Source organism: Taudactylus pleione, unplaced genomic scaffold, assembly GCF_031769625.1.
Source record: "Taudactylus pleione unplaced genomic scaffold, aTauple2 ptg000655l, whole genome shotgun sequence".
Lineage (NCBI taxonomy): Eukaryota > Metazoa > Chordata > Amphibia > Anura > Myobatrachidae > Taudactylus > Taudactylus pleione.
In genome coordinates this window covers 218756-230859 of record NW_028285057.1, presented here as the reverse complement: position 1 = coordinate 230859, position 12104 = coordinate 218756, and the positions used below count along the sequence as shown (strand labels likewise).

The following is a 12104-nucleotide window of genomic DNA, read 5'->3' as shown; positions in this document are numbered from 1 at the left end:
GTGTCTGTCGTAGTGAACGACCAACACCGGGAGAACTGCAGCAGGCGGCCTCCCACCCTGGGATCCCCCAAGGGGAGACCCGGACCGTCAGGCCGCAGGCTTGTCATCTGGCTTGGGGGCCGGACGTCTGGTACTCCATGCCTGTTTCCGGGGCTTGACCGATTTCTTAGGGCCAGCCTGTCGAGGAAACGACTGTGGTTTGGGCCTGCCCTGGGCCCTAGATGACCGAAAGGACGATGGTCCAGAACCAGAAGGAGCAGCGGCCGACGGGAGACAAGCAGATTTGGCTGCCGCCAGCGTGGCCACAATCTTATCCAGATCCGGACCGAAGAGAACTTCTCCGGTAAACGGCAACGCTTCCAGACCTTTCTTGGATCTGCGTCCGCCTTCCAGGATCGCAGCCACAAGGTGCGACGAGCAGCTACCGCTGCTGAAGAAATTCTAGACACCAGAGTACTAATGTCTAGAGCCGCCTCGTTGATGTAGGTGGCCGAATCACGGAGATTGCCAATCAACTCCGCCTGTTCGGCCGGACAGTCGGATTCAAAAGAAGCCTCTAATGAATCCGCCCAGCGCTCCATCGCTCTGGCAACCCAGCAAATGGCCATAGCCGGCCGTGCTGCCCCCCCTGCAAGGGAATAAGCGGACTTCAGGCAGATTTCTACCTTGCGGTCCGTAGCATCCTTAAGGGAGGACATGGATGGCATCGGCAATGTGGCACTACGGACAAGACGGGTCACGTGAGAATCCACCTGTGGAGGGGATTCACACTTAGCAAAATAATTATCCGCGAACGGATAAGCCACCGTCAGGCGTCTCTGCGGCTGGTATCTTTTGCCAGGTTGTTTCCACGCCTCCTCTAAATGGTCCACCAACTGACCCGAAAGAGGAAAGACTGTGGCATCGCCCTTCACATCTTTGAAAAAGGCATACTTAGATTTAGCCGCTGGGGGAACTTCGTCCTCAATCACCAAGGCTGTGCGGACCGCCCGAATAAGTCCAGGAATATATACTTTGGACTTAGCATCAGCGTCCTTAGTATGGAGAGGTTCCTGATCGTAAGGATCCAGAATCTCCCCATCATCAGACATCCCTTCGTCATCCTCATAAGGAGCGGACAGAGACGCCACCGGCCTTTTATGAGGCCGCATCACAGACTCCCCTTGCAACACATCCGACAAGTGCTGTACAGAACTCGTCAGGGAGTTAACCCACGCTGGCTCCTGAGAACCCGGGAGCGGGGAAATAGGGAGACTGTGGGGTACCACCAATTGTCGTGGGAACCCCTGCATGGGTGACGACACCACAGACTGCTGGGACAAACCCATCGGAGTAAACGCGGGCTGCGGAGCTAACTGGCCCACTAAAGCTGTTAACGCCTGAGCGAAACAAGCCCAGGGCGGCTCCTGTACCGGTGCTGTAACCGTAATAGGCCGCGCCATGGACAAACACTGCCGGCAAAGGCCCTCCGCGCTACCCTCCCCCTCCGCTAACGGTACTTAGCACGTGGTACACTGTAGCCGGAGGGGAAAATCACTTTCAGACATGATGGCACCACGTATGTGACCTCTCTCACCAATTAAGTATTAAATAGGCGAGAGACCACCCTGCAGCACCGCACCGCAAGGGCTTTAGCAGAAAGAACAGGGACAGTAATAAAGCTGACAGTTTAGAGAAGAAAAGTTACAGGCAGCGCTAGCACAGTCACATACAATGCAGAGAAATAACAATTCCTGCACTAACAGCGCTGATCACTCAACTACACAGACACAGGGCCTGGTAGGACACAGCGCTGCATACACAGACCTGACCACAGCGGAGGAGAGGTATGCGGGGGGACCCAGACCACGATGCTTCCTTCCAGACTTCCAGCAGCGTTCACCATGCGTTGCAGAGAAGATGGCCGCCGAGGAGCAGAGAGAAGCTGGCCTGGGGGAGGAGCGCTGACACAGGACCAGTCAGCACAGTGCAGAGAGGGCTGTGTGCAGCGGGGGAGGCGCCGGCTGTGAGACAGGGAAGGCGCGCTCCCCTGGCATGCATTTAACCCCTGGGACGCCGCAGCGCTACCGCTCTGCTGCGGTCCGCTGTCCCAGGGGGTAGTGGAAGCGCAGGTTGGTCGCCTGGCTCCACGCTGCAGCCAGTCCCCAGGGAGCCCCCTGCCTGGGGACTTAGGACCATGTGATCAGCGGGGACCCACCGCGGGACCCCGCTGCTTACCTCTGTCCCCCTTGAATCCGGCCATGGTCCGGAGCATCTGGGGTCACCGCTAGCTGTGACCCCAGACGCCCACCAGCATCCCCGGATCAGTACCGGCGTTCTGGTACCGGCGGGGTGTAGGGAAGACAGCATGGACGTCAGGACTGACTGTCCATGCTGTTCATCCAGATGTGCAGCCACAGCTACATGAAGAAAAAGCTTCAGGGGCTCTTCTAGCCCCCACTCCAACAGGTGCACCCGACTCCGGCCGGGCACCAAACTAAACTGAGGTGCCTTGGCCCGGGGGCGGGGTATAGGAGGGGGACCTAGTGCATCCTGGGAGGCTGAAAGCTTAACTCTTTGGTGCCCTGCGACTGACGTCACACCTATACCCCAAGGTATCCTGTGGATACCCTATGGACCCTGAAGTAGAAAATAGCAATTTTTATGGTATACTGTACTGATGGCAATTGACAACTGGTCCAGAAACCATAGATTGTTTGATACTGCGACCACCGATGTTTCCTTATAATCAGCTGGGGGCTGCCATCGTTGGTGCAACAACAGTGCCAGTCAGCGACGGCAAAACCACTTGTCAGACTATCGGAGGTCTGGTGAGCCCTAGTATAATGTATAGTACAGCATCGCTAATCAGAGGCACCGTATCGAGACTTGATCGACTGGAATCCCCATCTGTGTGGGCACCCGGCGCTATTGACATATACGGGGAGAGCCGGACACACACACATATATATATATATATATATATATATATATATATATATACACACATACATACATATACACATACATACATAGCATTCCCACTAGGCTGTTTTAGCGGGCCGCTGCGCCCTTCCCTCTTTCAGGAGGGCAAAAAGCACCCTGCCCTCACCACTAAGACAGGATGCGGGTGACGCGTCTTATAGACACGCCCCCTTTTTGGGTGCGTGCACGTGTAGAAGTGCCCTATCTAGCTCCGGCACCCTGCCTGCCGCCGGGGCTAGAGTGAACACTACATACACATACATATCTTACACAATCCAATGCCCGATCACTGTGTCACTGTGTCCAGCATTGATCAGGACAGAGGCGGAGCTTGAACAGGAGGGAGGGGGTATGAATGCCGCTGGCTGCTGTAGTACACTACTCACGCAAGCAGACGGGGACACACGGAGAACTGACAGCCGTGCCAGGAGGAGGTGGCTGGGCATAAAGCAGCCGCCGCTGAGCCAGTGGAAGAGGGTTGGCCGGTCCGGGGATGCAGAAGCAGCCGCTGTGCAGGGAGAAGGGGATGGACCATGGACACAGCAGCAAGCAGCCACGCCGGGAGTAGATTATGCAGAGCCGAGTGCACAGGGGGAAACAGCAGGAGTCACAGCTACCAGGAGCCACAGCTTCTGCTTACAACTATTAGGGAGAAGGGTCATGCAGGCTGCCCGATCACTGCTAGCCACAATGAATCGGGATACACTGGCGCCCTGAGCCGCGCCCGCCAGCAGTGATCGGGACACGCTGGAGGGGCAGCCATGGTTGCAAAAGGACCAGCAGGTCCCTCTGATGTAAACATCTGCTGGAAGATTAGCTTCCCGCAGCCGCCTAGTAGGCACTTTTGACTGGTCGCATCAGATGTGACCATGTCAGGGAAGGCCCAGCCTGGTGTGGTCGCATCTGATGTGACCGTGCCAGGCAAGTGGTTAAAATCTGTATGGCTGTCAGAGACACAGGATCACAAGTTTCAGCATGTCAAATCAGGGGGATGAAGAAAGGCGTTAATTTACAGAACACGGAGCAGACCAAGCTCATAGGGGCATTCCAAAGCCCATCGGTGCACTACGTCATGTGCCATGTGACTGTGGTTGTCATGGTAGTCACAGGACATTATGCGAAATAATAAATCATTCATAGCAGCTACATCATGTGCACTGTGACTGTGGTTGCCATAGTAGTCACAGTGCATTATACAAAATTATAAATCATTCATAGCAGCTACACTATGTGCAATGTGACTGTGGTTGCCATGGTAGTCACAGGACATTAAGCAAAATTATAAATCATTCATAGCAGCTTGAAGAAACCACAGAAAAATAGTATACACCATCAGTCCTAATACATAAAAACATTAAATGGACATGTACTATCACATAGCAGTACAGCATGCAGTCTACATAATTTATGTTGCACGTTTTCAGGTTCATTAATTCTGCATTGTGAATGACAAGCAGCAGACATTGCCTGTGTGAGCCCCATGCTGTGCTACTGAGCAATGTAAAAGGAGACCACATCTATTCAAAATATAATACTGTTAAATCTAACAAAAGCATACATATTACGTAAAGAACTAGAAGATACTGGTTCAGTAGCACAAAGTAAAGCTGTCGTTTAGCTGATATTTTACCGTAGGTCACACACCTAAAAATACATAACCATGGGAGCAGCACGGTTGCCACAGAAGTCCTGCGCTCGACTCCCACCAAGGCCTCACATGCATGGAGTTTGTATGTTCTCCTCAGGTTTGCATGGGCTTCCTCCAGGTGCTCTGGTTTCCTCCCACAGTTCAAAAACATACAAGTAGGTTAAATGGCTTCTGAAAACAACATTAAGCCTAGTGTAATGCGGGTGTGTGTACATGTGGTAGGGAATATAGGGCCTCATTCAGAGCCGGACGCAATTAGCGCTCGCTCGTCCTGAAAATAGGGGTGGCTATTCAAATGAACCGTTCGCTGTTTGCGGTCTGTTCACGCCTCTAGGTCTGATCGAGCGTACAAAACTTGCGGTCGTTTTTTGGGAAACTACGCCCCCTGGCCGCTCGCATCCTACGTCATGTCCGCTATTTATTAGATTAATCGAGTACATCGACCAGGGTATGAACTGCTCGCTATTCTTGTGGTTGGTTTTTGCTACCACAATTTTGCGAGCAGTTCTGGCTATAAAATAACCCAGTGACGTGGTCAATGACGCTGCTGTTTTAAATATGCACACCCATAAAACGCCCGTTTTGACCTTTAAGCACGCCTGCGTTCTGATCTCCACTCCCCGTTTTCAAGCACCTTCCCCTGTTACCACCCACATACGCCTCATTCTGTCACTCAAACTAGAAGGCATTCGCTATTTAGCGAACAAACGATTTTCGGCCGCAATGACTGGTTCGTGCATGCGTATTACGATCCGTACGCATGCGCAGTTGTGCAAACATCGCTCGGAGCGAACGAGTGGCTCTGAATCAGGCCCATAGATTGTAAGCTCCACTGGGGCAGGGTCGTACGTGAGCACTATATAAAAAAAATCTTATTATTATTGTTAATAATAATGTCTATGTTGGGACAGCGGAGTGGCACAGCGGTTAGTATTGCTGCCCCACGGCGCTGGGATCATGAGTAGAAGGAAAGCCACAACGGTTTACAAATAAATAAAGTAGCCCTAAACAATACGGATGTCTAGTAAATGACATAAGGGAAGACTTGTGGACTCAAGAATTGATTCACTACGGATCGAAGCTGCGATTACGCGCGTAGTTTTGCTGCGAACATATGCTAATGTCTGCAACTGCTCACCCGGTATAGAGACGCCCACTACCACTTTCGCACATCCGTAAGACCTCGCAATCCTGCGTATACATCGGTCCCTCACGCACAATTACAGCAGCTCTGACCTGTCTCAGATATTGCTAACCTCGTTGCACGCAGTGAGTACACAAGCTGCGTATGCCCTCGCAGTGGCCCAGGAAACGGCGTTCATACAGACAGGCACGCCTGCTATTCTCCTACCACTCCCCCGTCACCACCCCCAAACGCTGACGTCCCGTCACTCACTCTGCCATGGGTTTGTATCTCCATACGTGATCGCACCATCGGCCGGTTTGCGCACGCTGCAGTTGCGACCAGTGATGAATCAGGGCCTCAGCGCAGGACCTGCGCATGGAACGTGCAAATAATATTGGATTTTGCAGGTAAAGACAGGAATGAATTTGCACCGTTGTGCCCTGACTGGGCGGCATAGGCAAAGCTCCCAAGTTATAAAAGGTCAACAAAAAGCAGCATCTTGCCTAACGTACGTACATATTATATGCACTTACAAGGGCCCACTCGCATCGCATGCCAGAAGACACTTGACTGCAATTATTGTTGGAAACAATCTAACAAGCGAATGACGTCTAACGTCTTCACTTCCTTTCCTATGAACAGAGCCGGGAAAATCTCATCAATGCAATCACACAAAAGTCAGATTGATGTATAATACGGATGTGACCAGTAGTGATGGTTATTGGCACCGCCGGAAAACAGAAGTCCAGGCGCAAATGGACAGAATGTCAGTCGATGGAATATAATGTTTTGTTATTTAATTCCCTTTATTAACCCTATTTATTTGAAGCACACTCATTGCACTCTTAGGGCAAGTAGTGAAGACCTCTTCTTCCATAGGGAGCATCCACACACCAAATAACATGTTGGCATCTTACGCTGTGTTCGGACAGGGATAGGTACGGGATGCCATCAGTCAGTATTCTAATCCTCCGTCCTCAGGGCCTGATCCTAACCTCCCTCCCCTAGTGCCTAAATCTACCCTTCCCCATAGTGCCTAACCCTAACCCTCCACCCAACCCCGCTACTTACCTTCAGGATTCCGGTGGTCAGGATGACGTTGCCGACATTCTGAGCACCAGAATCCCCGCTGTCGGGATATTGACCGCATCCCGTTCGTACAATCTGCAGCGCCACAACCGTTGCACTAACTGTAAGCCCCAGCATGCCCTCAGCAAGACAAAGGTTTTGGTATTTGTAGTTCCCCCAAAGTTGGAGAGCCCCAATACAGAGTGTGCAGTATTTCCCAAGAGAGAATCTATGGCAGGAACTTTCCTGTAGCAGTACATTAAGCACCGTAAATTCATTAGGGGAAAGGGGGGGTCACTTTGAAAGTTTAAAACTGGAACTTGCAGGAACAAAGGAAAGTAAAGTATCCAGTTTCCCAGATAAGGGCCCTGGGATACCTTATCTCAGGCGTCTCAGCAGGCTGGTGTAGTGTAGCATGCTGTACATTGTTTCCCAGGTCTGGAGTCCATCCCACACAGTTTCAAGTTCATTAAGTCAAGGAAAAAACCTTGAAAGTGAAAGCAAATTGACAGCAGAAACACTGTAGGGCTGTACTGCTGCTGGTCATTAATAAATGGGAAAACGCTGAGATCCCCCAGCACAAAATGTACTGGCTATATAACTGCCTGGCGTAACGGCTGCCATGAGCTGCCAAGAGCTCCGCCAACGCCATGTGCAGCCCAAACAAAGTCCCTAGGACAAGGGATCATCGCTCCATATGTGCGCACTGCGTGCTGTGTTCTGCTGCTTGTTTACTGACTGTGTACAAACATTTGCACTTGGGATTACGATGAACAGTCTCCCTCTCACACTTTCATATGTCTGTAATAGGGACGGGAGCGGGAACAGAATGCAACTCAGCCCCGGGGCAATTATTCCCACCTGCCCGATTTATTTAGATCTACCAAGGTGCTAAATTATGGGGAAATAAGCATTGTGAGTAAATTCAAATGGGTGGGGCAGAGGGGGAAAAGCAGTACACGGGGGGGGGGGGGGGGGGGCGATTTGTCACCGATTTGTTGAGGCCAGTGTATATCTGGCACGTTAAACCTGTTACTGTGTTTGTAGTGCTCCACTTATCAGTATGTCTCCGAATGATCCCCTCCTGGTGAGCACCATGCAGGTGAGGCTCCACTACCAGGTGTTACACAGCCCGAGAGAATGTTCCCTGAGGGTCACATGCACACAGGTGTTTTTCCAGCAATAAAATGTGGAATTGTAGAGCGGTGACACATTCCCATAGACCACATTATTATAAGTGGCAGCAGTATTTCAGGCTCTCACAGCAGGGGAGTTTTCACAGCATTTAATTTTTCTGAAAACATCCACTTACCGCGGGCCTGGTCATTAAAACACGTTTTAAAATGCTAGTAAAAGTACATTAATGGGTATAAGAAGCAAACCCCAGTGGTTATATAGCCCTATACCCACAAGCCTCTGCACTTTCACCTAGAAGTGCAGAGGATTGTGTGTGGAATTAGTATGTATTACCACCTGCCTAATGGCCGGCGGTTCAAATCCCGACGCTGGAAGCCCAGCAGGGGTGAAGATCCGGACATCGGATTTAGGTAATTAATGCTAACCCTACCCACCCACCCCTAACTTTATCCCTCCCTTAGGGGTGCCTAACCCTAACCTCCCGCTAAGTACCTAAATCCCCCGTCCCCGCAGCCCAAACCTAAGTCTCCCAGGGGGGGTGCCTAACCCTAACCTCCCCCCAGGGGTGCCTAATCCTAACCCCCCCTTTCCTTAGCCTAACCCTGAAACCTAACCCTCCCCCCCGCGGCTTTCAGCGCCTGGCTTACCTTCGTTCGGTATGCCGGGCGTCGGGCTCCCGGCGTAGGTCTAATGACAGGCGTCGGGATTTCAACACCTGTCATTAGTACCCTGCCGGGATTCGACAGTCGGGAAGCCAGTGGTCGGCATTTCGACCGTCAGTTTCCTGACAGCATTGTAAAACGTCATTATTACTGCAATAATTATATACAATGCCCCCAGCATATTTATTAACGTGGCCGATTTCCAACAAATAGTCAGCAGTATTTAAGGTGCAGCAAAGCTGGAAGACTTTATGTCATTATTGTTTTTCTAAGGCCGCTGTTATAAACTAAATTTGTATTCAAGCCAAAGAAAGTTACAAAAACTTTATACGTTACTATGTCCGCAGACATGAGACTACATTCAGGTCATCTGTAGACTGACGATCATACAGTTCCTTCCAGTGCTGAAAATATGGTTTTCACAATAGGGTTGTGTGTGCTCTCTATAGAATCCCTACGTGTGTGGTGTAGCAGATGTCTGCCGGGCACATGTACAGACCTGCTGTGAGGTGGATGGAATGCCAATCAGACAGCCACTCGCTTATCCATCCCACTGGCTTCCTGTTACAACCTGCCTCAGCCACCAGGTGAGACTGCTCAGAAATGCTCCTCTTATGACGAGACACACCGAGGGACCATCTACAGTACTTTGTGCAAATAATACTTATTTAGCAATACGCTGCTTGCAATTACAATTGGCGCAGGACACGGGGGAATTATGCATTAGACATAAAATGTAATTGAACCGCACGCAAAGTACTGAACTACTATCAAATATGTTAGACAAACATAAAAGCACAATATGGAACATACAAAAGGCAAACACAAAAATACATGTATAAAGGAACAGGTGAGTACACAGGGGGCAAGAGGCCCCTTCGCCGGAGAGCTTACAATCTAGTGACTGAAATAATTCTGACCGGTCATAAAATATTTCGCTTTTGTCCTAATATTGTTTCATAATCTTTTACTGAGCTTTCATTGTTTAAAGTTCCAGAAAAGGGCACCCCTGGCCTGCACCTTAGGCGAGTTATACATGCATGTCACACTATAGCAAACATACACACCTCCAAACGGTATGTAGTCAGGAAACAGTTGGTCAAAATGACGACTGCCTGCATCCCGACTGTCAAATCCCGGCAGGGTACTAATGACGGGCATCGAAATCCCGACACCTGTCATTAGACCTTCGCCGGGAGGCCCACGCCTGGCATACCGTTGAAAGGTATGCCGGGCGCGGACAGCCGCGGGGTGCGGCGGTATAGGTTTCAGGGCTCCCGGGGGGACTTAGTGTTAGGTCCCCTCCCCCCGGGAGGGTTAGGCTAGGGAAAGGGGGGGTTAGGGTTAGGCACCACCAGGGGGAGGTTCGGGTTAGGCACCCCCAGGGAGACTTAGGTGTAGGCTGTGGGGATGGGGGGGGGGGGTTAGTTTTAGGCACTAGAGGGGGAGGTTAGTGTTAGGCACCCCTAAGGGAGGGTTGGGGTTAGGGGGGGTGTTAGCATTACTTACCTAAATCCGCTGTCGGATCTTCAACCCTGCCAGGCTTCCAGCGTCGGGATTTGAACCACCGGCCATGCGGCCGGCAGTAATACATACTGATTCCAGGATGCAGTCAGGAAGCCGACGGTCGAACACCACAAAGCAATAGAATACACACAATATACCAAAAAGTGGATCCTATTAAAAACATAGAAAACCATATAGATTCTAAGGGGTGGATGGAGGAAATTATGCCTGCACACCTTCAAAAGGAGAAGACAGAGACAAGTGGATCTGTATTCAGGATGTGGATAAGGGTTATATTTCACATCAAAGCAGCAACCTATGCCACAGCACAGTACAACACGTTCTGGGTACTAACATAGGTCATTGATGTACACTATACTGTCAGGGACCACAGCACAGTACAACACGTTCTGGGTACTAACATAGGTCATTGATGTACACTATACTGTCAGGGGCCACAGCACAGTACAACATGTTCTGGGTACTAACATAGGTCATTGATGTACACTATACTGTCAGGGGCCACAGCACAGTACAACACGTTCTGGGTACTAACATAGGTCACAGATGTACACTATTCTGTCAGGGGCCACAGCACACACAGTATATACATCAGTACCCACAGCATATACACCAGAATACAGTATATACACCGTAATACAGTACACACAGTATATACACTATACACCAGTACCCACAGAATATACACCAGAATACAGTATACACAAGCACACACTATATACACCAGAATACAGTATACACACCAGAATACACTATACACAAGCACACAGTATACACCGGTACCCACAGTATATACACTAGAAAACAGTATACACAAGTACACAGTATACACCAGTACCCACAGTATATACACACCAGGATACAGTAAATACAAGCACAAAGTATATGCACACCAGAATACAGTATACACAATCACACAGTATATACACCAGAATACAGTATACACAATCACACAGTATATACACCAGAATACAGTATATACAAGCACACAGTATATACACCAGAATACAGTATACACCAATACCCAGTATATACACCAGAATACAGTATACACAAGCACACAGTATATACACCAGAATACAGTATACACAAGCACACAGTATATACACCAGAATACAGTATACACAAGCACACAGTATATACACCAGAATACAGTATACACAAGCACACAGTATATACACCAGAATACAGTATACACAAGCACACAGTATATACACCAGAATACAGTATACACAAGCACACAGTATATACACCAGAATACAGTATACACAAGCACACAGTATATACACCAGAATACAGTATACACAAGCACACAGTATATACACCAGAATACAGTATACACAAGCACACAGTATATACACCAGAATACAGTATAAACAAGCACACAGTATACACCAGCTGTGTACAAGGGATCCATGAGGCTGGACACAGTACAGACCAGCTTTCCCTGGATACATCAGGGCCCACGGTCTGGGACAGCAGGAAAGTCAGTGTGCTCACCTCCAGCCTCCGGGTGCCCGTGTCCTGCTGCCCTCCTGTGCCCGCTCTCCTCCTGTGCCCTGTGCCTGTCCGGTCCTGGGCTCTTAGCAGCACGCACTGGCTCCGTCTGCAACTTCTCCAGCTTCTCGGGAGCCCAGTGTCAGACAAAAGAGGGAGAACCTGCCCGACCAGATCGTGTTACAGCCCCCAGTCCTCCCCCTTTCCCAACCCAGCCACATAGCCAGGCCTGCCCGCACAGCCTGGCCTCACCCACGGGCCAATCACAGGCATGGAGGGAGGGCCTGTCCACTCCTATGGTAACCAGGGAAGCATTATCATATCATTAATTATGTCTACCACCTCCATCCATAGCAGGCAGCTTTATCCTCCATTCTGCATGTGCTGGGAATTATTAGGTGCTGGGACAAGGGATCGGTATGAATGACTGGAATACTGGGTGAAGGGGTAGTACCAAGCTCTACTATAGTACAAG

General features: G+C 50.1%; 1 protein-coding gene across 2 annotated transcripts in view; it reads right to left on the bottom strand.

Annotated features, from left to right (window-relative positions):
• LOC148478420 (MOB kinase activator 2-like) overlaps positions 1 to 11814 on the bottom strand; it is a 47433-nt gene extending 35619 nt beyond the window's left edge. The window contains exon 1 of one of the 2 annotated variants that reach the window (XM_088455422.1): positions 11633 to 11814. The gene's annotated coding sequence lies outside the window, so the exon portion shown is untranslated. The remainder of the gene's footprint in view (positions 1 to 11632) is intronic. The other variant, XM_088455421.1, reaches the window with a different exon arrangement.
• Between the last annotated feature and the right edge of the window lie 290 nt (positions 11815 to 12104).